The 25,639-nt window shown below is 46.9% G+C and overlaps 1 protein-coding gene and 2 pseudogenes across 1 annotated transcript in view; all 3 read right to left on the bottom strand.

Moving 5' to 3' along the window:
* LOC149334478 (BTB/POZ domain-containing protein 6-like) overlaps positions 1-25,639 on the bottom strand; it is an 88,365-nt gene that overhangs the window by 48,343 nt on the left and 14,383 nt on the right. The gene's annotated exons all lie outside the window — the stretch shown is intronic.
* Positions 15,260-16,565, bottom strand: LOC149334480 (uncharacterized; annotated as a pseudogene).
* LOC149334479 (uncharacterized) lies at positions 19,137-21,730 on the bottom strand (annotated as a pseudogene).

Below are 25,639 nucleotides of genomic sequence, written 5' to 3'. Positions count from 1 at the left end.
GTCTCTTGGCACTTGAATGGTTGTCGGCAAAATCTACTTCACAAACACGATCGGTTGTCGAACGGTACATGTACATGTAGCATTTCTGTATATGTACATTTGGTATGCTCGCAATAAGTGCTTTTCTCCTGAAGCCTTCCCGAACTCGGCCAGCTTTTTGCGGGACTGACGTGTGACGCAAGAGAAGTCTTCACTAATCACTATCTTGAAGCCTTTGCACTTCGAGCAGTGAGGTCAAATTTTGCCTCTTAATTGGAGGGAGCCGAATTTCACAATGATAGGTCAACATCCCTCCGATACATAGGAACCCAGTTATTGAGCTCGGTGGATACTCCCATCAGGAATGATAATGTGTCAGAAAGAATTTCCCCAACATGTTCTTCAGTCTCAGCCAAGGTCTCTGAGCTGGTGTCTGGGACACCATGAAAGATAAGGTTGTCTCGACGAGACTGATCCTCGAGATTGTCTAGCCGTGAATTGACTCCAGCAGACTCAGCATGAATTGCATCGGATACAGCAGCTGTGAGTGAGGGGGACCGTTCACCTTCCAATGGCTGTACGTGGGACTCAACAGCCGTGAGCCTGGTAGTGAGATGAGACACTTTCTGTTCTAGCTCAAGTTGGTTTGCATTAAGCTGAGTTAAGGTATACACGAACTCAGCATGGTGGGCATCTGATTTAGCTGACTGTGCTGCAATAGCAGCAAGCACATCAGCATTTGAGTTAGCTTCATCTTGATTCGGACCAGGGTTTGTCTCAGTGCCGGCTGCTAACAATAAAAGATTCAAATCATACACGCATTCATAGATTGTTGAAGGTAACAAGTGGGCAAGGGAAGAGCAGAGTACAGACGTTGCTGGTACGTTTAGCGTATAAGGAAGTACCGTTACCAACCTGTACAGCAAGGAAGAAGAAAAGACTTTCAGGCATTGGCATTGTAGCTGCTCTTTGCCCTCTGGAGAAGTCGTGGAAACCACTGGCTTTTATATCCTCGGTGGGTGGTGCGTCGTTCCTTGGGCGCATGGTGGCGCTGAGGGCAGAAAAACGTTGGCGAATCGATGACATCAGCCGTCCAGTTAGCGTCCACAAACCACGGTGACGTTGCCTTGATGTCGGTGTGTTCTTGGCGGGGTCAGATAGACATGTGCCAAGAACGGGAATCTGTACAGCAAGGAAGAAGAAAATGCATTCAAGCATCCTCATTGTAGGTGCTTCTCTCTGCCCACTGAAAAAGTCGTTGAAACCACTGTTTTTTTTATCCTCGGTGATGCGGACGTTCCTTGGGCGCATGGTGGCGGTTAGGGCGGGAAAACGTTGGCGAAATCGATGACATCAGCTGTCCAGTTCACGTCCGCAAACCACGGTGACGTCGCATTGATGTTGTTATGTTCTTGGCGGGGTGCAGACAGCCACGCGCAAAGAAGAACGAAAATCTGTACAGCAAGGACGAAGAAAGGAGTTTCAGGCATCCGCATCGTAGCTGCTCTTCTCTGTCCACTCTGCCCACAAGTCGGTGGGGATCACAAACTTGATGAATAAATGCTGCCTGCCATGAAGTAGAGCTGCCGCCTGAGTGGAAAGATGCTAGAATCACTTTTATTCCCAAGCCGGGAAGCAAGCTGTGCATAGAGAACCTACGCCCAATATCGCTGACCTCTTGTGTGGGGAAGCTGATGGAGCATGTGGTTCTCAACAGGCTTTAGTACTATGTAGAGGAACACGGCTCAAGAACACGGTTAATGCGACGGTGAGACTGATTAGGGGAATATCCAACCGGAAGATGGGAGCAAACGAGAGAGACATGTGTAAGCTGGTGCGGGCATTCATTGTAAGCGGGATGGTGTATGCACTTTCCTACCTTAAGCTGGATGTCATGGAGATGGGTGAGGCAGAAGCTATGATCAGGCAAGCGTACAAGGCTCCTTTGGGCCTACCCTACAATGCATCGACGGAGCGTTTAATAGGTCTGGGGGTACAGAACACCTTGGATGAGTTAAAGGAGGAGCATCTAACGATGCAGATGGCTGGGTTCTCGAAACCAGGAGCTGGGAGAAACATTCTAGAGAAGAACGGCATAGGGGTGCAAACCGCAGGTAGATAGGGAAACACAGCTACTGAAGGCGGTAGGGAAGGGGTTGTACATCAAACCTGTGCCGAAAACCATGCCAGATAAGACGTTGGCCAAGGAGCAGGAGCGTGTTTCATGAAGACTCCAGACGAAACCATTCATAAGTCCTTATTTATTCAGCAAAATATATCTGCAAGAGGTCAAGCTGGAGCGTAGATGGTGTAGGAACCCGGTGGCATATAATCATATCCTGTGGGAATGCAAAAAAGAGCCGCCTTTGTGGCTCTGTTCTAAGATCCTTCTCTTGAGCAGTGGGAGGCCATGTTGCCAGCTCAGACCCCGCCATCCAGGTCAGGGCCGCGGTGTGGGCCGCCCAGGTCGCCGTCAGTCGAGGACTGATGGCCATCTGGCACGGAACCACCTACACATGCTTTTGACAAAATGAAGTTTTTGCTCCTCCACCTTAACGGTGGAATGAATCACTGACCCCGTAAACACAATGGCATGGTCAATGCAACGCAGTTGTGGCAGTGGTTTATCACTCAAGGCTCGGAACAACACTAGATCAGAAGGACAGCTTGATACATACACAGAGTAGATATAAGCCGAATACGTTTAATGCTGGGCATCTTATTTATAGGTTAATGACAGCCTGGAACAAGCATTGTGCATGGCCTGTACAATATCATCCAGCTATCACATTAGCACAACGCAATATTTAGGAGGCGGTAGCTCGGCGCCTACGCACTGCACCTGGAGACAGCAGCTTCACTCTTTCAGCAGTAACTGGAAGGTAAGTGTACGGGTTTGTAGACGTGGTGTAACAGTATGCAGAGCACTTGAAGTTGGACACTTTTTCCAAGCATTAATTTAAACGCTGCGGAATATATTTTCATAAAAGAGACAGGCATGGCCATGGTGTGCTCAGGTACTGCAAAATACTTCATGTTTACATGTATTCTCATATTCAAGGAAGAGTCCAATATAGAAAGCAATTTTTCGTCAGGTGGGTTCCGGAAGAAAATATTCTTTTCGTAACTTTACACTTGGGGACATTTTTTTCTTGATCATGGCACTTTCTTGGGGGCAGTTTCATCGGGGTCCTTTTTTCAGGGGACATATATTCAGTGGACGTATTTTCCAGGGACGTTTTGTCCTACACCTGCGTCTGCTATTTCCCGACACAGCAGATTTTTGAGCCTGTGGACAACATTGGTGAGCCTAACTCTAGTGAACATAAGCTATTGTTTTCTTGCCACAGTCGCCGAATTGAATGTGAAGATTGCAAGAAGCGGCCATGACCTCCAGCGACGAACGTTATGCTCCATGACGAACGTTATGCTAAACCTTCACCAACTTTAAGATGCTAAGCGTTCACCAACGCGCCCTGTTTTTGGTTTGACAGAAGCTCTGCGGATAGTTTTAGTCAGCTCATTGGTTCTTTTCTAAAGCCTCAGACCGCGATAGCATATAACTGGAAATAGCACTTTTGCGCATTAAGTGCGTCTGACCAGTGGATATGGAAGTGCCTCAGAAAAGATGCTGAGCTTCGATTGGGGGCTTATGTTTTATATTGAAAAAACAAAATAGACACACCCTGTAGCCAAACCACACACAACACTCCCAAATAAAGTTTCACAAAAATTTGTGCACTTCCACGTAAAAGATTGGGCATCCATAATAAGAATGAAAAACTAAATGAAAGAAAGAAAAGAAGAAAATACGATAGCACTGCCGCCCACAAATGCGCGGTTAATTTGTTTTTAGTGTGAGCAGTGCTATTCTTAGGTATTAATAGGGTAATCAACTGAATATCAATACAAAAAAACACAAAAGCAGTAATTTTTCACCCCAAGGGTAAGCAGCTATCTACCGATTACGATCTTCTGTTTAGAGGTACAAGGATTGAGCTGGTCGAAATAATAAAGGTATTGGGCGTTTTCTTTTCCAAGACGTTGCAATGGGATGACCACGTAAACCATATTTTGCAGAAATTATGTTCCATAACAGGTATACTCAGTCGAAATCGCTGTCTTTCCAATGTCTGCAAAACTAGCCATTTATTATGCCTTATTTTCTTCCTACATGAACTATTCTCATTTAGTCTGGGGCACAACGACCGACAAAAACCTCAGTAGTCTTTTAAGGATGCAAAAAAAAGGTTTTACGGATCATTAATAATTTGCCTAAGTTTTACTCAAGTAAACTTATCTTCAGAAATCTTAAGGTCATTCCAATAACTAAAATGTATCATTATAAACTCCTACGCGAATATAAACTCAGCATCAAGGAAAATCAAAGGCTGTTTTTGGACATATCGAACTTAGAATTAATAGGCAACGCGGCCTATAATACGAGGACAACAGACCGTTGGAAAGTGCCAAAATGCCGTACGAACTATGGGTTTCAGAGTCTTAGGAATAACCTGCCTCGATTACTAAATGAGCATATTAAAGCGGAAACAGATATTTTAGGACTAAATTTCCGGAACCTGAAGGCGTTGTTTTATTAATTTGCATGTCCCTAATACACACCACACATTTCATAAACAAAGCACCTTGTACAGATATTTAGCCACTGTTTCATTATAACTGCATGTCTTTATTTCCCGACCGTTCCATGAGCTTGTCGCCATATCTTTCATAAAAATGCCAAGTTATAATTTTGTTTGTTTCTGTATATATCTGTACATTTTGTTCTGTACATTTGTTTCTGGATTGTGTTGCTTCGTTGCTGTCAATGCCAGGGGGGACCAAGATTTTTTTTCAAGCCGTAAAGGAACGGCTTTTCTTCTTGGCCCCTTTCACAATGTGTACGTCATGTTGTGAAAAACAAATAAAATGAATGAATGAATGAATGAATGAATGAATGAATGAATGAATGAATGAATGAATGAATGAATGAATGAATGAATGAATGAATGAATGAATGAATGAATGAATGAATTAAGGCTCTTGGGCAAAGCATGCAAGATAGCCGATGGTCATTAGCTGTAATGGACTGGACACTAAGAGAAGGCAGGCGTAACAAGGGGAAGGCGGAGGGAGGCAAGAAAGTTAGGTGGATGTATGCGATTAAGAAGTTTACAAGGATAAGAAGGTCGCTCCTGGCACAGGACAGGCGGGAGATATGGTAAAGGCCTTTCCCCTGCAGTGGGTGTAATCAGGCGTATGATGGTGATAATAACGATTTTTTCCAACTAGCAGTGCTTTGCTACTATACGCCTTAGATTGCACCTGCCATGGGTTTCATCCACAGCTCCATTATTTTGTGAGAAAGCTTTGCGTATCACCGATTTCCTAATAATACCCATGCAGCACCCTCAGTAATAGCTATATCAGCTTGACTGTATGTATCTGTTTCAAGATGTGTTACATTATGTGGAGCTCAACGTCGCCCCTGTTGTTTACCCTTTCAAAACGTTCATTAAGTTGTGCACTTTCACAAAGGCAGACCAGCATTCTCGTGCACGGCTGTCTTTTCTTTTTCAAGAACGTCACATTTATTTTGTTTAAATGTCAAATGAATGTTACTGAAAGCTTCTTCCAGCATTTATTTGTTGAATTGCAGTAATGTTAAAGAAACATTAAGAAGAATGAGATAACGTTCGATCAAAAAAAAGTAACACTATTTTAAAGTTTTGACGCTACCTGGGTAGATGCCGCCCTAAATATTACGGACGCTGCGTAAATGTGGCATTTAGCAGGAAGCAACCTAGCCATTTGCAGAGCGACCAATGTCGCAGACGGCAACATCTAGTATCTGCGCTTGCGCCGGAAACGCAGTCACAACACCAACAAACAAAGCGTTGACTTCAGCCGCCCTAGCCGAAGCAGAATCCTATAGCGGTAGCATGTCGTCAAATCAAGCAAGCTGTTGTAGGAGCGCCCTCTGAGGACGACTGGAGCGGCCGAATAAGACGAATGGACAGGAGCCGCGTGCTAGAAGGCTCCGGAGCCGATATCGCACTCGGTCGATGACGAGGTATTAAAAAGGAAACTTCTTTCCTATCCTTCGGTGCTGGGGCCAGAGGTTTTGCATTGCATCAAGTTTACGAATACTTCTACAATTACATAATAGCTACCGGCAGATTCCCTTGATAATGGTATTCCAAATTTCCGCATTTAAAAAAGATCTTTGAGCAATTTTCATCTATTCAATTAACTAATCTTGTTCCCCTTTATTTCTTTATTATCATTAATTTTTTTAATTCCTTCTTAACTATTCTGAATTCTTACCCACAGTAAAACCATTAGCTCAGGCACCAATTTGTCTTCTTCTTTGGTTCGCCTCACTGAACCCTCCTGGCCTACAATCCATCGTGGATATGTGCCTTGTAACGCCATGGAATGTTATGCGCAAAAAAACACGACACCTAGACACGACAGGAGAAGCGCAAACTAACAGCTAGTTTATTCAGAAGTTGGCGCCTTTAAATATGAGACAAGCAGGCGCACGCGCGGGGATACACCCACAGCATGCCTGGTAAATGTGATCATAACGTCATAGCCTACAAGACACATCTTAACAAAGCTGACTCCCTTCTACACAAGGTAGGAGACGTATCGCTGATGCAATTGTGTGCATTTTTAATCAATAAGGATTCCGTTATTTCTCGCGCCACGGCGTTGCTGCCCTGGCCAACAATCTTGATCTCATTCATTCGCGGCCTGCACTGACATTTTCAGCAATGTTCGGCCAAATTCGTGCCACTTTCCTTATCACATAACATGCGCTCATGCTCCCCTGCACGATCATTCATGCAGCGTCCTGTTTGGCCAATGTAAGCCTTTCCACGTGTTAGTAAAATCTCATACACAAAGCCTTTAGCGCATTTAACAAAGGGATTGTCATGCTTTTGACGCATCCAGTCCACCTGGTTCTCTCCTTTCCACCTGGATCTCCCCGGTCCACCTGGTTCTCTTTCCGTGATTGAGAAAGTCGGCCTAACATCAAAGGTGCTGAGAACACCATAGGCACTCCATACCTATTGGCCACCTTCTTCAAATTTTGTGCCACCTTAAGGATGTAAGATACTGCGACAGGCTTCGTACCTTCCTTTGGGTCCTTTTGTGTGCATTTCCTTTCATTTCTTGCATGAGAGTTTCGCTCACCGATGTCAGGATCGTGTAGGGGTAGCCCGCATTGTCCATCCGGGACACGACTGCGTGAGCGCTGACTCAAGACACATTGCAGCCACGCCTCTTTCACTGTCTTTGATTGTGCTGACCCATACGGCATAAGACCTTTCGCAACTTGGGGATGATGCATCCAACACAGATGCTTTTCTGATAGAAACATTTTGATGTCCGAAAACTGTGGACTGTTATCATTTGGTATCTCATGCGCAAACGTTAAACCTTTGCCATCTAGTCTAAAACATTTAAAACCTCATTCGTCCTGTCTAGGTAGTTAATGGTGTTCTGTTCCTTTAAGAGGACTAAAAAGTTGTCTACATATCTAAACACTTTTAAAACTTTTGCGGCGTCAAAGACGTTTGTAGGGGTACGGTCAATATGAGACGGGAAAATGTTACACAGGACAAGGGCAACACATAACCCTATACAAATACCGCGACGCTGCGGGTAGAAATAGTTGTCCAAAGTTATAAACGTGCTATTAAGATAAAATTCAAGCACAGTTATAATATTATCTAGAGTCATTCTTATTGCATTTTGAAAGGGAACTTCGCCGTTCTCCTCTACACAACGCTGGATTTGTCATTGTACCTGAAGGCGTGTTTAGAGAAAAGGCAGGCCAGGCAATCTGTAAGACCTTTGGGCCGGTTATTAAGAGTGTAACTAGAGTAAAAAGTAAGGCTGCGAAGTTGTGCAATGAACTTGGTCTAGGGCAGATGGCAAAAAGAATAAACAAGTGTACTGGCAACTCGTTCCAGGTGTTTTTCTTGCCAAAGACTCGTAATGCGGATTTACCGTTTAGGGCGGTTGTTAGCGAAAGAGGCTCATGGCGGAACCAGGTCAGTCTGTTTCTTCAGAAGAAATTACAGGGGCTAGATGAGTTTGGCCCATTTGCTGCTAGAAATTCACAAGATGTAACAGGCTATTTAAACCAAAACCAAAAATGTTGGCTTTTTGCTTTCTGTCTCTCTCCGGACCTCTCTTACTCCGTACATCATGCTGCTCTGCTGCAGTCTGTTAGATCTTGTGTAGGAGAACGGCGAAGTTCCCTTTCAAAACCCCACACGAATTATTTTGATATTTTTATAATTCTCCTTAAATTTTATCTTAATAGCACGTTTATAACTTTTGGCAATGGTTTCTACTGGCAGCGTCGCGGCATTTGTGCAGGGTCGTGTGTTGCCCCTGTCCTGTGTAACATTTTTCTGTCCTACATTGACCGTACCCTCCCAAACGTCTTTGACGCCGCCAAAGTTTTGAAAGTGTTTAGATATGTAGACGACTTTTTAGTCCTCCTAAAGGAACAGAACACCATTAACTACCTTGGTTTGACGAATGAGGTTTTCAATGTTTTTAGACTGCAAGGTAAAGGTTTAACCTTTACGCGTGAGATACTAAATGATAACAGTCTAGATTTCTTGCAGATGAAAATGTTTCTCTCAGAAAAGCATCTATGTTTCATGTATCATCCCCGAGTTGCGAAAGAGCTTATGCCGTAGGGGTCAGCACAATCGAAGACACTGAAAAAAGGCGTTGCTGCAATGTGTCTTGAATCTGCGTTCATGAAGTCGTGTCCACACAGAATGGGTAAGAGTTTCATGCGCTTCTGGCGCAGAAACACATGATATTAAAGAATTTCGAGAATAAACTATTGGTTCTGGGGCTGTATCTAGACTTTAGTAAGGCGTTCGAGTGCGTTAATCACTCAATTTTGCTAGAAAAACTTGAAAGATATGGCTTCAGAGGAACTGCTCAACAACTCATAGTCTTATCTGAAAGACAGATTCCAATTCACGGACATAAACAATCATAGATCGCTCCTCAGATGTATAGAATCAGGAGTTCCGCAAGGAAGTATCTTTGGGCCTATTTTGTTTCTTTACTATATCAATGATATTGTAAAATTAGAAAATAACTGCCGGTTTTTTATCTACGCCGACGACTGTACTGTGTTTTTTTCTGGGAAGGACATGGCGGAACTAGAAACAAAGGCAAGGGCTTTTTGTTACAAACTGCAAAATTGGTGTAAAAGCAATTCGTTGATTCTAAATGAATCGAAAACAAAATGCGTGCTATTTCGTGCCCACAGCTCATTAATTGATGTCCCAAAAACTGTTATTTTAGGTCCATACATAGTATCTGTAGAAAAATGTGTCAAATCACTTGGGGTGATTTTTTCAGAACACATGTCATGGAATGATCACATCAACTACCTTTCGTCAAAATTAAGCAAGGCTCCGGGAATGATAAACCGCTGCCGCCTTTTCCTTCCAACTGCAGTGAAACATGTTATTTATTATGCTCTTTTCCATTCCCACTTTTGTTATTGTGTTTTAATAATGGGCAACACCACTGTAACGAACATGCAGAAAATTTTTGTTCTTCAGAAACGAGCCCTACGAACTGTTGCAAATGTGCCATTCTTCGAACACACAGCACCACTTTTTATTACACATAAGATCATCAAAACACAAGACATATATATGTATAAATTACTTTCCACTTACAAAAGGGCCCTTAAAGGCACCTTAGATTTGTTTATAGACTTAGCACAACTAAAACCTCCTTTCAGTAATTACTGTCTTCGTAATCCCTCAACTTGGTTGGTTCCAGCATCAAGAACTAATTACGGCATATTGACGACTCAACACACGTTACCAACAATACTTAATCACTGTGATACACTACAAATTGATATTGCACAACTACCTCATAAACGTATTACCGAACTATTCATACAAAAGTCGTTTATTACCATCATTACATAATGTATTAATGTCTTATCCCAAGTTTGTTTTGCAGTTATGGTATTTCTGATGCGTTTTTTGTTCTTTGTTTCCTCTGTATTTAGCATGTTTATTTTTCTCACCACTATGGGCCAAACCAGTTTTTGTTTCCGCGTGCAAGTGCATCGTTCGTCACTGCTAATGGGTGATGGGTAACTGGAGCTCAGTCAAGCCGCAACGAAGCGGCTTTTTCTCCAGTCACCTTTTTTCGCTGTACAATGTATGCGAAAATAAAGATTGATTGATTGATTGATTGATTGATTGATTGATTGATTGATTGATTGATTGATTGATTGATTTATTGATTGATTGATTGATTGATTGATTGATTGATTGATTGATTGATTGATTGATTGATTGATTGATTGATTGATTGATTGATTGATTGATTGATTGATTGATGGACAAAACAAGTTTCCCGGTTGGACAATGCGGGATGCCTCACACTATCTGACAGTGGTGAGTGAAACTCTCATGCAAAAAATCAAAGGAAAAGCGCGCAAAAGGGCCGCAAAGTAACGTACGAAGCCTGAAGTAGTTCCTTACATGCATAAGGTGGCAAATAATTTGCGGAAGGTGCCAATAAGTATGGAGTGCCCATGGTGTTTTCAGCACCTCTGAAGTTAGGCCGACTTTGCTCAATCACGGTAAAGGAGAGAACCAAGCGGACCGGATGCGCCAAAAAGCATGGCAAGCCCTTTGTTAAATGCACAAAAGGCACTGTGTTTTGTTGCGCTGTGTCGGCTTCGGTAGCGGACTCAACGGGTAGCGAAAAACGAAATCAGAACTCGGGCATCGCGGTTGACGCCGATGCAGAGACGGGTCGAGGAAGAGAGAAGCTTAGCAGAGATTGATTTACATGGTGATCAAGGAGATTTCGGTACTCAAAAATGAGCACAGCGGCTCCTTGTAAAGGGGTCCCTTGTCATTTGGTCCATGGATGGGGAATTTAGCTCGATTACAAGCGTCCAATCATTGTCGTTTAGGTCACGTGTACAATCTTCGGGAACCGCCCACCAGGACGTCCCCGACACACTCCCGCCACTTTCGGCAAAATGCTGTCCAGACCGTTCTCGCAGCAGTGACGACAAGCATGGAAGGAGAACCAAGTGCTGGCGAAAGCCAGACACCTTAAATGCACAGCTCTCCGTGTGGACGGAGTGCCGAACCTTCACTCGCGCTTAGGGTTCCGCACGAGGCAAGAGAGGTCTTTTCAGAACCGCGAGTATACAGGCGTCGTTCCTCGCTGTAAACATACGCTGCCGCAGCGGCCGTGATGGACGGCCGAAGCTTCCCTCGCGCATAGGGTTCCCCACGAGGCAAGAGGAGAAGTCGCTTCAGAACCGCGAGTACACAGGCGCCGTTGCTCGCTGTAAACAACTTCTGCTGCCTCCACCGTGAACTTCTCCGCATCGCGCTTAGGGTTCTGCACGAGGTAAGAGAAGTCTATTCAGAACCGCGAGTATACAGGCGTCGTTGCTCGCTGTAAGCAACCGCTGCCGCCTCCGCCGTGGTGGACGGCCGAAGCTTCCATCGCGCATAGGGTTCCGCACAAAGCAAGAGCAGCAGTCTCTTCAGAAGCGCGAGTAAACAGGCGCCGTTGCTCGCTGTAAACAACTTCTGCCTCGTCCGCCGTGAATCACGCAGAGCACCACCGTCGCCGCCGACGCACGATACCACGCTGCTGTGGCCCAAGTAGATGAAACTTCCCAGGCAGCGGACGGCCATCTAAACGCCGCATTCTCGATGCACAGAGGAATTTGAAACATAAGAGCACCACGAACCCGTGCGATCAGCCGGAAGGAATTTGCGCATACAAGCGGATGTCCATCTGAAAGCCACTGTCTCGAACGTCAGAATAATTCGAAACGTAACAGCTTCTCCGGTGGCGCCAGAGATCCCGATGAACAAAGGTCAACAACCATTGTTCAGAGGAATAGTTGTGGATGATTTCGTTCTCCATGTACTTCATTGTTGCTGCTATTCTGTTTCTCCAGGTAGTCTCTACAGCTCCTCGTTTCTTCTCAAAAGTACGGCGTCTTTCTCTCTGCAGGCCAGTGCACTTTCTAGGAAGTCAGCATCAGTTTGAACAACACAAAAATCACAACTGCAAAGCAGGCAAGCGCTTGGAATATCCCTGAGATTTACCAGGTTCCCTTTTTAACTAGAACGGTTTTAATCCTTGCACCTGAACATTCTCCAAACATACACACAAAATTCAAGAACTCATATAAAAAGGGTAACAGTAAACCTGAGTCAGAAAAAAAATGTACTCAAGGCAGAATCTCTGAGGCAATCATTTACACTAAAAGCAGTTACTTAAGCCTACGGCATTGGCGTTCAGTTTACGCTTTTTGTAACGAACTTCAAAAGAGTATTGCTGTAGTGCGAGGCTCCAGCGGAGCAGTCGGCCGTTTTTGGGCGAGATAGTCCGCAACCACGTGAGAGGACAATGGTCCGTTTCAGTGATGAACCTCGAGCCGGCAAGGTAACATGCAAGTTTCTGCACTGCCCACACAAGGCAGGCCCATTATTTCTCCGAAGCGCTATATGGTTCTTCTCGTAACGTCAGCTTACGGCTAGCATAGAACACCGGATGCTCTTCCGCCGCCTCGGCTGTTTGGCACAATACCACGCCCATGCCGCGGTCACTGGCGCCGCACTGTACCAAAAATCGCTTTGAGTAATCGGGTGCCTGCTGCACGGGTTGACTCATTAGAGAACTTTGCAAGGCCAAGAAAGCCTTTTCCTTTTTTTCGTCCCAGTGGAGGCTCTGCGGTTTGGTCTTTCTGAGAGCTGTGAGAGTACTGGCAAGCTCTGAATAACGTGGGATATAGCGGTGGTAGTAGCCGGCAACTCCCAAAAATGACCGGACATCTGTTTCAGTACGCGGCTGTGGGAAATTACTGATACCAGTCACTTTCACCTCAGATGGTTGGCGGTGGCCTCGCCCCACTATGTGACCCAATTAGGTCACTCTGCACGTCAAATGTTCACATTTCTGAGCTTTCACTGTCAGGCCCGCGTCGCGAAAACGTTCAAGAACTGTTCGCAGGTGCGCGATATGCTCAGACAACGAACTGGAAAACACCACCACGTCGTCCACATACGGCAAGGCAAAATCATGCAGTCCCCTCAACTCCTTATCCATGAGGGCTGAGAAGCAGTAGGGTGCGTTCTTTAAGCCGAAGCTTAATGCTTTAGGACGGAATGTCCCTATGGGCGAGATGAAGACGGCATATCTACTTGCCCGTTCGACCAGTGGCACCTGCCAGTAGCCCACAACGAGGTCGAACCTAGAGATATACTGAGCACTACTAACTTTCTCAATTCTCTCCTCGATGTTGGGTATAGGGTAGGTCTGGTCCTTGGTTATGAGGTTTAGCCTTCTGTAATCAATACAAGGACGTGGTTACTTGCCAGGGACTGCCACCAAAATTAGCGGTGAAGTGTAGTCGCTCTCGCAAGCCTCAATGACGTCGAGGTCAAGCATTCTTTTAATTTCTGCCTCCATAAATTCTCTTTGGCGGTGGGGTACCCGGTAAGCTTTCGAACGTACGGACTGAGAGGAAGTAAGCTCAATGTCATCAACTATGACGGTAGTTCTGCCTGGCTTGTCCGAGAAAACGTCTTCGAATTCGAGCAAGAGTTCTGTTAAATCTCTGTTTTGATCAACATTGAGCTCAGCAGCCTCTACCATTGCCTTGATCGCTAGGTCAGGACTTTCAACCTTTTTAGGCGCGCCTAGCTGCGGGAAATCTAAAGGTGTTTCTTCAAGAACATTCAGCGACATGTTTACTATGTGATCTCTTTCCCGGTACGGTTTGAGCAGGGTGGTGTGGTATATTTGCCGTGCCTTTCGGTTTCCGGGCATGCTTACTATACAGTTCGTGGCGGACAGTCACCGAACGACTTTGGCTGGACCCTCCCATTGAACTTCTAGTTTATTTTTTTTTTCATAAGTCTGAGAAGCATTACCTCGTCTCCTGCTTCAAAGCGGCGTAATCTCGCCGTCCGGTCATAGTACTCATTGGCCTTTAATTGTGCTTTACTCATCTCGCCTCCGACCTGCTCCTGCGCTTTGTGCAGTCTCAAGCAGTGTGAGCACCTACTCAACCACTTTGGAGTCCTCTGCTCGATCTTCCCACGATTTCCGAAGAATGCGGAATGGTGACAGCAGGGAGCGGCCGTATACTAGTTCGGCAGATGTGAATCCAGTGGCCTCATAAATCACAGTACTGAGCGCAAACAATGTGGCCGGCAAGCAGGCATCCCAGTTGGCTTTGCGATCAAAGCACAGTGCCCTCAGTACGCGTTTCGTAACCCAATGCATCTTCTCCACTGGATTAGACTGCGAGTGGTATACTGAACTATGGATTAATTTATTCCCACATTTCTCCAGGAAAGATGTAGTTAGCGCGCTGGTAAAAACGGTTCTCTGATCTGACTATTTCCGCCGGAAAACCGACACGCTCGAAAATGGACAGTAGTGCATTTACGATTTCTACTAAGCTTAATTCTTTTAGCGGCACTGCCTCAGGAAACTTAGTAGCGGGACGGACTACAGTCAAAATGTGACGGTAATTAGACTCAGTTTTGGGAAGGGGGCCAACTGTGTGAATCACGAGCCGTCGAAATCGCTCTGTGATGACCGGAACGAACTTCATTGGGGCTCTTGCCTTATCTCCTGGCTTGCCCACCGGTTGACATGTGTCGCAGATCTTTACAAATTTTTCTACTTTCCGAAAGCATCCCGGCGAGTAGAATACTTGCAGAAAGCGGTACTTCGTTTTCCTGAGCACTAAATGACCCGACCACGAGCCACCGTGAACCAAGTGCAAAAGATCACGGCGGAAGCGTTGAGGCACGACTAATTGGTCGAACTGTACCCCTCTGCGACCATGATACTTGAAATAGAGTACCCCGGACCTTTCCTGAAATGCCACATTTTTCTTTGCGACACCTTCATCCTCCCGGCACTTAAGATTTTGCAGTGGGGAGTCTGCCCTTTGTTCCGCTGTCAAGGGCGATGGGTCCACGCCTAGCAATCTTTGCAGGCTATTATATGCTGGGGTTATCAGAAGCTCACCACAGGCCTCTTTAAGCTCAAGACAATCCTCGCTACTTTCGGGCCTGCGCGGGACTTTTACTTCTTTAGTTGTCGTCGCGGAGACATCTGATCTGTCAGAAAGCTCACCCCCAACCATGCCAAAATCACTTGACGCTTCCAGTGGGATGGCCTTAGCGGCAATTTTTCATGCTTTCGTTCAAACAACTTTGGGGCTTTTGCATATTGCCGCTACATTTCCCGGCTTTTGGCAGTTATAGCATACCGGGGTTCGTCTCTTTTCAAACGCTTTCTTTTGGCGCTCTACTGCCTCAGGGGGCTTTCTGTTTTACCCCCCCCCCCCCCTTTTTCGGAAGATTCTACACTCCGTTTATATTCCTTCACTTTCAAAAGCTGCCCCTTCCCCCAAGATGTCTTCCTATTCTGGTATTTTTTCTTGGGGTTTTCCTTTCTATCTAGTGCACGGCGTGAGACGAACTCTTCTGCCAGCTCAGCTGCTTTCGAAACAGACGTAGCGTCTGGCCTGTCATGCACCGAGTGCCTTATGTCTTCAGGCAACCAACGATAAAACTGCTCGAGGCCTAAGTATTCCCTCATTTTCTCACTTGCGTCATGCGTCTCAGCTTCTTTCAGCCATTCCCCTAGGTTCGCCTTTAGATTCTATGCGAAGTCTGGATATAACTCATTAGTTTGCTTCTAGTCACTGCGAAATTTTTATCGGAATGCTTCCGCTGACATTCTGTACTTTTTCAGACGGCTAGACTTGACTTTGTCGTAGTTCTCTGCATCCTCTTTACTCAAGCGGGCAATCACATCAGCAGCCTCACGTGGTAGTAGGGTCAGCAAACACTGTGGCCATTTGGCCTTGCTAAACCCTGCCTTCTCGCATGTGCGCTCGAAGTTTACCAAAAACAGACCTATGTCCACCCCTTTCCTATAAGGTTGCATGAGGTTTTTCGTTCTGACCGAATTCAGCTCTCCTACACTAGAGGCTACGCTCTCATCCCTTTCGTCTCGAAACGGAGCCTGCAGCACCTCCAGTTCAAGACGCTTCAGCTCAAGCGCCTTCTCTAAGCAGTTAATCTCTTCAACCATGCGTTTATCATCTCTCTGCTCTCCTTCCCGCTCTGCTTTCTCTCTCTCTGCAATCAGATCTAGACATTTCGAGAGCTCCTCGTCGTCTGCCTTAAGTGCTTTGATAGCCGCGATGATGGCTGGCTTCCTTGTTTGGCCCTGAACATCCAAACCCAAGCTTTGTTGAGCAAAGGCACCTTTCATCGATGTCCAACCAGCCCTGCGTCGCGTCAGCCGCAGCCACACCATCCAAACAACTTTCATAGTTCCGTTGCCTCTACTGACTCTCTACGCCGGCTAGATTTCCTTTGCCTTGAGATACACGGGATACACTGCTGAATAAACTGTAAAATATATTAAGCCCAATCTGCAACCAATTTTTCGCGGGCCTACTCTAACAAAAGCGGCTTTTTCAATGCTCTCATATTCATGCCTGCGCATAGTGCCGCAAAATTTTCACTGCTCACACAACTACCTTCACTTACTTTAAACAAATTGTGAAAGATAGACACAATTTATACCACCTTTGTAAGCAAACTCAATACAACGCCTGGTAGAACCTCACTGGAGAAAATCCCAGAACTCACAAAACTCTGTAACTATGGTTCCAGCGGAGTCCATCTCGACGCTGCCAACCAGTTGTTGCGTTGTGTCCGTTTCGGTAGCGGACTCAACGGGTAGTGAAAAACCAAGTCAGAATTCGGGCTGCAGGCACTCGGGCATTGCGGTTGACACCGATGCAGAAACGGGTCGAGGAGGAGAGAAACTTCGCAGAGATTTATTTACATGGTGATCAAGGAAATTTCGGTACTGAAAATGAGCACTGCGGCTCCGTTTAAAGGGGCCCTGGTCCCCAGGTGCCTGGTTGGGAATTTAGCTCGATTAAAAGCATTAAATAATTGTCGTTTAGGTCACGTGTACATTCTTTGGGAACCGCCCACCAGGATGTCCCCGACACACTCTCGCCACTTCCGGCAAAATGCTGTCCAGGCCGTTCTTGTAGCAGTGATGACAGGCATGGAAGGAGACCCAAGCGGTGGCCAAGCCCAGGCACCTGAACTGCACAGCTCTTAGTGTGGACGGAATGCCGAAGCTTCGCTCGCGCTTACGGTTCCGCACGAGGCAAGAGAGGTCTTTTCAGAACCGCGAGTACACAGGCGTCGTTCCTCGCTGTAAACATACGCTGCCACAGCGGCCGTGATGGACGGGCGAAGCTTCCCTCGCGCATAAGGTTCCGCACAAGGCAAGAGGAGAAGTCTCTTCAGATCCGCGAGTACACAGGCGCCTTTGCTCACTGTAAACAACTTGCGCCGCATCCGCCGTAAATCACGCAGAGCACCGCCGTCGCCGTCGCCACCGACGCACGATACCATGCTGCTGTGGCCGAAGTAAATGGCCGTGATGAAATGAAACTTCCCAGGCAGCGGACGGCCATCTGAACGCCGCGTTCTCGATGCACAGAGGAATTTGAAACGTAAGAGCACCGCGAACCCGTGGGATCAGCCGGAAGGAATTTGCGCAGACAAGCGGAAGTTGATCTCAAACCCACTCTCTCGAAGGTCAGAATAAATCGAAACTTAACAGTATGAGGTTCCACTAACATGTGGAAAGGCTTACACTGGCCAAACAGGACGGTGCGGAGTCGGGAAGATTGGCAAGCAGTTTCACAGTTATCTTGTCCCGTCCCGGTGCCGTTCCTCGTTTCATTTTAGCCAGGGCCGCCTTCAGGTCGTGCAGCTGGAACGGCTGAGCCAGCTCCGCGTTCTCTGAACCTGCATACGAGTACGCGGGCCCTCGGGGGTCCTGTTGAGTGCAAAGATATTGGTCGCGAAGTTTGCACGCCAATTTTGAAGTATTTTCGTCGAAGCTGTGGATGGCTCGTTGGAGATGTTTTTGTGTCTCGGCGCGAGTTTGAGTCGGGTCAATCAGGGCGCGGAAGAGTCGCCACGTGCGCCGGCTAGACATTTGTCTGGCCGCCGTGTTACAGCGGTTCACCCAGTTCGAGTCGGCATGTTGGGCCGCTTACTCTGCCGCTCGCTGAGTGAGCTCGGCGATATGAATTTTATGCTTTCTATTATGTTTTTGGCGGCGCCATCTGCGGACAAGGCTGTGCCGCGCCTCCCAGAGGTGCAGAAGGTAGTTGTCCACTTCCGGCGTTGCCTCCGAGAGTTGAATGAGAGTTTCCGTCGAACGAAGGTGTGTAACCAATCCTTGTGTCCATGCGTGGTATCCTTGTTCGTGGATAGATGCCGAATTGACGAAGATTTGTCGGAATTTATTCCAGTCAGGGAGCCGGGCTTGTGCATGGGGTCTTGCCAATGGTTTAATCCTTACGGTGGTATTGATAAGGCAGTGGTCACTACCGAGGGTTTCTTCCGTGTTGGCCCACTCTGCGTGTGTAATGTTCTTGGTAAAGGTAAGGTCCGGACACGTATCCCGGGTCACGGAGTTACCCATCCGCGTTGGATATGCAGGGTCGGTGTGGAGAGTCAGGCCCAGCGTGGACGCAAGTTCCGCTAGTTTGCGTCCTCGCTTCTCCTCACGCACGTAACCCCAAGGCGTACTGTGGGCATTGAAATCGCCCACAATTACAAGGGGGTCCCTGCCCGCAGCCTTTAGAGCGCGGCTAAAGAGTGCTGCGAACGTTACATTTTTGAGTCTGGGGGAACAATAGTACGTGGAGTGGCGCATCGCGTTTCTTGAGCGGAAGGAGTGTCATCATCACGTACGAGTATTCAGTGCGAAGTTTCAAGTCGACTAGATTAGCTGTATAATTTTTATGCACACAGACGCACGAAGAGGGGTCCTGCTGAACGGTGATGTGATTTGTAAGGGTTGCGCCGCTCCCTGGCTCCTGGAGGGCAACCACCGCCGGAAGCGAGTCGAGGGTTGAAAGGAAAAGTCTGAGATCCGCCCGCTTTGCGCGGGAGCGGAAGCTCCGACAGTTCCACTGGACAATTTGGACTGGGGTGGCCAAATTGGTTCTTGGGGAGCGCATGATATTAGGGCTGCTCGCCATAGTCATTTCGGTTAAGGACGGGTTGCAGTGGCGCTGCTCCGAAGCCAGCACTCGCGGCGAGGGAAGCATCCTCCACACCGGAGAGCGAGCAGCTGTCGTCGTCGTCTACCTCAGGGGTGCACCTCAGAGGTTTGAGAAGGCGTCCGGATACGTCCTTGTAGGGACCGCCGGGCCTGCGCGAGGGGCGCGAGGAATGCGCAGTTTGTTGGGAGATCATTGCGGGGATTGACTCTTGCAATTTGGAGATGGCGTTGACCACCATTGAGATTTGGTTTTCTATGGCGGCGAATCGGTCGTCTATTGCCCCGAAGCGGGCCTCGAAATTGGCTTGCAATGCGGTCTCCGCGCTTGTTGGCGCCTTCGGCGCCACGAGCTCACTCTCCATTTCAGCCGCGGGAGGAGAAGGGGGAGAAGGCAGCTGGTGCATTTTAGATTCCAATTCGTTAATTTTCTTTAGCAGCATCTCGCTTTGGGCTATGAGTGCTGCTATTTGATTTTCCTCGGCGCTGCGCGCCTCAGGGAGGGGAGTGAGAAGGGGGGAGGAGAAGCAGCCCCGCCCGAACCACTCACCAGGTGTCCGGTTTTGACGATGTCCACCCAGGTCGACGGTCGTTTTCCAGCACCTCCGGGAGGTGGCGCCAGATTCTCGGTGTTGGAGGTTGGAGGCCCAAGATGGCGGCTTTTCTTCTTGGGAGCCGATTTCTTTTTCTTGCCCATTTGGGCAGCCTTTTTTTTGTGTGCGAAATTTTTCTACACAATCGCGTGAGTTGGTGCCATGGGCGGCACCGCACACAGAACACCGAGGTACACAGTTGTGAGGGGCCCGCACCCCCTCCACTAGCGGAGCTTGGAGTCCGCAGAGTCCACACATGTCCGGCTGCAGGTTCGGACATGCATCCGCGTGATGCCCAACGGCCCCACACTGGCTGCAGGCGGGGATAGTTTTGTAATAATTTTTCACAGACACGACCATGTTTTCATAGTGCACGTACCGGGGCTTCTCCTTACCCTCGAAGGTGATGCGTGCCTTGTTGGATGTTCCAAATTTGCGGATTTGCATGATGGTGCCGGTGCGCCAGCACACTCGTTGTTGAAGACTTTCTGTGGTGTCCGTGTTACGGACCACGATCACACCGTGGCACGTGTTGCCGCCGTCTTGTCTCAGGTAACCCTGTTGCTTGAGCAATCCCTTCTCGGTATTAACTGCAAAGTCCCCGATGAGCCGGTCAGCCGCCTCGATGTCCGGGGTATGCTCGATGATGATGTTTTGTTCTCGCGAGGGCAGAACGGAGATGGCTCTGGCCCGTTCCGGCCCGAGGTACGCCGAAATAGCGAAATAGCGAGCGCCTCGTGAAGGGAAACATGTTCTCTGGGCTTTATGACTACAACGTAGTCTTCAGGAGCGGGTTTGGGCATCTGACGCGGCTTCCACTTCGTGAACACCTTGCCCTTGCCTCCCGTGGCACGCGTCGCGGGAGCTTTGATGTTTCCGACCGATGCGACAGCGGCCAGGCGGCGCCGAGCGCCGCCATCCGGGCCTTGTCGTCGGAGCGGCGTGCAGCCGCTTGAAGCAAAGCTTGGCTCCGAATTTTGGGAGAAACCGTCAAATTTGGGTCGCCGACGGTGGGGACCCAGGTTCACGCCATCGCCTCAGGGTCATAGGCGCGTAAATGAAGCGCGGAGTTCTCCATTTTTTACTCGGAGGGCCGAGTCCAACCGGCCGAGCATCGGCGTTGTCGTTAGGCTCAACGACGCTACCCACGCGGTCGCTCGAAAATCGGCCGTAAATTTGGAGAAAATGGGCGCACCTGGACGAATATGGCATCCAGTTGTTCCGCTTGATGTTCCGGATCAATAGACGCCAGTTTGCCGGGGTAGGATGAGTTGGTTCGCGGCCCCAGCCGAAAATGGCGGAGCCGAAACACACACGTCTGCTCACGTCGCGCGCTCAGACGCGCCCCCCGTGAATGATCGTGCAGGGAAGCATGAGCGCACGTTAAGTGAGAAAGAAAGTGTCCCGAATTTGGCCGAACATTGCCGAAAATGTCCGTGCAGGCCGCGATTGAATGATATCAAGGTTCTTGGACAGGGCACCAACGCCATGGCGCGAGAAATAGTGGAATCCCTCTTGATTAAGAATGGACACAATTGTCACAGCGATACGTCTCTTACGTGGTATAGAAGCGAGTCAGCTTTGTTAAGATCTGTCTTGTAGGGTAATGATGGTGTGATCACGCTTACCAGGAATGCTGTGGGTATATCCGCCACGCGTGCGCCTGCTTGTCTTATATTGAGAGCTGTCAACTTCTGAATAACCTAGTTAGTTTGCGCTCGTCCTGTCGCGTCTTCTGTGTTTGTATCGTCTTTTTTTGCGCTTAACCTTTCATGGCATTACAAGTATCTAGCCAACTAGCCCGACAACATCTCTTACTGATGTGCGATGTCACTAAGGCAACAAAAAGAACCTGTTCTTGAGTAGCAACCCTTTGGTCCGGGTCCTTCCTACCGACGTCTCTCTACAGCTGATGAGAGCCAGGCGTGATCCCTCTGGTCCTTGCTGAGACGTGGTGAAGCCATGGAGGACCACCAACAACCACTCGGTAAACAGAACGCCGAACACAGCTCGGTGCCGGCTTCAATTGAATTGAATTCAATTCATTTTTATTTTCCAGAAAGATTCTGGAGGATTCATAGGCAAAAAGCTGTTCCTGACAGCTTGACAGAGGCCTACAAAACCACCAACAAGGCAGTAGGTGATGACCTGATGATGCAGAATATTGAAGAATAAAATATGTTTTACACACAATATATGACTACAAACATGGATAGTACCTAAGTAGAAAAATATACATTAACAAGAACATACATTAGCAAGAATTACATTTTAGAGCTTGACACCAGTTCTACAGAAAACAGTATTGACGAAGTATCGATTATAACTTCAAAGGAAATTTACACATATTGTTCTAGAAATACAATTATGTGGAATACAAAAGATAAAAGACATTAAAGCTAAGCAAATAATAGCATGAACAAACTATCCATCAAATAGTTAACCGGTAATATATCTAGGAAAAGGCAGGACATAATACACACAATCTCGAAACCTACATTATACAATTATAGCCAAAGTGCACATCTGTGCACTTGTGCACATCTGGTATAATTTGTAAAGAAAGGTACAGCTATGTGGACAAGAATTGGTCAAGTGACTGTTTTAGTGTTGGCTTAGTTATGTGTTTGTATTTATTTAGGATGACTGGAAGATTATGCTGAAGTGTTTGCACTTTATAATTTGTGCAGAAACGAGGTATGAACCATAGATCAGTGTTCCGTGTATGAGTGTTTTTATTGAGTTCTAAAGAGGCTAATCACTAAAGGAAGTGCCTGAAGGAATCCATTGCTAAATAAAATGATCGCAGGACTCGAAACTTGTAAGCACATTTGATGCTAATTATATTGTAGGACTGAAAATATTCTGCTGCTGACGACAGGAAGTCTATATTGGCGATGTTACGAATATTTTTTTTTGTGGAGTACGTATATCCTCTGGACATTTCTTTGTGATGTAGTCAACGAAACTAAATTGCATTAGTTAGTGTAGGAGGCAAACAAGGCATTGTAGACTTGTAGTTTTATTTTTGTTGGTAGAAAAGAACGGCAACGTGATAATGCCCCTGTAACTGTTGGAAGCTTTTTGCAGAGGTTATCTATTTGAGAGTCCCACATAATATTAGAACTAAATGTTATGCCAAGTATCTTGATTTCTTTCACAATCTCAATAATTTGGCATTCGCAGCGGATATCTTGTTCAATTTTAACTAACTTATTTCTGGCGCGAAAAATAACTGCTTTTGTTTTTGATGGGTTGATTTTCAGCTTATTTGATCGTGACCAAAAGATTAATTTTTCAAGAATGTTATTACCCTTTGATATAAGAGTATTAACATCACTGCCTGATAGCAAAATACTGCTGTCATCTGCGTACACGATAAATTTAGCCCCCCTGTCAATATGGGCAATATCGTTTATATAGATGATGAAAAGTAATGGGCCCAAGATGCTACCTTGTGGTACACCAGTTAATATTGGTAGAGGTGAAGATTTATGATTGCCAAGGTGAACACACTGAGTCCTATTTTTTAAGTATGACCGAAGTAATTCAAGAGATTTGCCACGAATGCCATATTGTGTGAGCTTAAATATTAAAATATTGTGATCAAGAGAATCGAAAGCCTTACTGTAGTCAATAAATAGACACAGTGTAAAGAGTTTTTGATCAATATTTTGCAACACAAATTCCTTAAGTGATAGAAGTGCAGATTCGGTTGATCGTCCCCTTCGAAATCCAAACTGGTTATCTGAGAGCAAGTTACGCGTGTCCAAAAACTTGGTTAATCGTAGAGATATTATTTTTTAAAAACCCTTTGAAAAAACAAGTATTACAGATATTGGTCTGTAGTTTCTCGCATCATTTTTATCCCCGCTTTTATATATGATGAATACCCTAGACCTCTTCATGGCAGTAGGAAATACACCTTTTTCTATGCCTCAGGCCCTGGCACTCCTTTCAGCTGTTGCTGTTCGCCTGCCGCCTCTATGGGAGAGCAACCCAGCTCTCTGATTTCATCAGGTCAAGGCCCATATGTATCTCGCCCACGTCACGACACAAGCCACACGATATTTATTTATTTATTTATTTATTTATTTCATACTGCAGAGTCGCTCGACTCCAAGCAGGCATGAGCACGGCAAACGATAATGCGAAAAAAAGAAACCAAAAAGACATGGGTTTCACATAGAAAAGGCTCTGAAATTATCGACAAAGGTTTCCACATTTGGGCTGTTCACTACACACTTCGGCAATTCATTCCACTCTCCGATCTCCTGGCCAGGTTCCGCTTGACCCCCCCGCGGATCCATACGATCAGCTTAAGGCAGCTTCGACGCGAACACATGTTCAACAGCTTCAATTGTTGAGGAGCTTGGAGACCGTCGACCGAGTCAACTGCTTCGTCGCATGGTGCATCTTTTCGGAGCCCAACTTAGCCGACAAGATCCTGGAGGTTGGTATTCCAGTCTATAAACAGTGCTCTTTGACACTGAACTTGGGTTCCCGTAGCGTTTTTCGATGAATTTTCATGGTTGCTTATGTCCACACGTCTTTCATTGGTGCCGACTTCGTCACACACCATGGTCTTCTTGTCGACGTCAAGTAATTGCCGTCTTCTAGATTCGATCACTACTCTCGGCGCAAGGTCCTGCAATGCAGGTAATTAATGATGCGGCTCCTTCATTAACCGATGTTGCCGATCCCCTGTTTGGCCTATTACTCCGCGAGTATCCGACCCTGACGGCCCCACAAGACTGAAAACTACATGTTCATCATGAGAAGTGCCACCATCCAGTTAGCACTGGACCGCCTGTTTTCTTTCGTCTACGTCGCCTCGCCACAGACAAGCTCACGATCACTTGTGCCGATTTGAGCACATGCTCGAGTTGGGCATTATTCACCCGTCTTCTAACAGTTGAGCCCCTCCTCTTCACATGATCCCCAGAAAGACTGGAGAGTGGCGACCACGTGGCGACCACCGCTCCCTAATGCTCACGCCGTACCAGACCGCTACCCACTGCCCCATATACAGGACTTATACGACAGCTTTTCATGGTACTACAATCTTTACAACGATTGATGTCCATGCCTACCACCATATTCCAATGGCAGAGCAAGATATTCCGAACACAGCCACCACAATTCACTTCGGCCTCTTCGAATTGCTGAGGATGCCATCCGGACTGCCAAACGCTGCGCAGACCTTTCAACGTTTCATCTACACCGTTCTTCACCATAGACGAGCACCTGCACCACCTGCGACAGTTGTTAACCTGTCTCTCTGCCCATGGTATTGTCATCAATGGTGATAAGAGTAAATTCAGTGTATCTTCTCTTGAATTCTTTCGTCATCAAGTTGCCTCAAGTGGCATTCGTGCTCTTCCGTCGTAGGTACAAGCGATCTCAAATTTTCCGAGACCTACTTCGCTCCGCCAGTTCCTCGGCATGGTGAACTAGTGTCAGCATTTTATTCGCAACTGTGCCACTTTTGTCGAAAACTTGACCATCTAATCACGGCAAAGCACAAGACGCATCCCCTGCAGTGGGACACAGATGCCCACGCCGCGTTTCTCGCCGTCAAACAAGCCCTAGCTGATGCAGCCCTGCTTGCCCACCCAACGGCTTACAGTATTATCGCACTCATGACGGACGCCTCCTGTACTGCTTTTGGCACTGTTCTGCAGCAGCCCACTGATATTGCCTGGCCGCCTCGTGCCTTTTTCTTGAAGCGCATAACTCCTACTTAGAACCGTTACATCGTGCTTGGTCAGGAGTTGCTCGCTATGTACCTTGCAGTTCGCTACTTCCATCACCGTCTGAAACGTCGCGTTTTAGCCATCTTCACCGACCACAAGCCTGTGACACATGCACTC

The sequence above is a fragment of the Amblyomma mixtum genome, chromosome 8 (assembly GCF_055824585.1).
Source record: "Amblyomma mixtum isolate Tamu chromosome 8, ASM5582458v1, whole genome shotgun sequence".
Taxonomy (NCBI): Eukaryota; Metazoa; Arthropoda; class Arachnida; order Ixodida; family Ixodidae; genus Amblyomma; species Amblyomma mixtum.
Note: the sequence above shows the minus strand (reverse complement) of the source record. Positions and strands in the feature narration are given on the sequence as shown.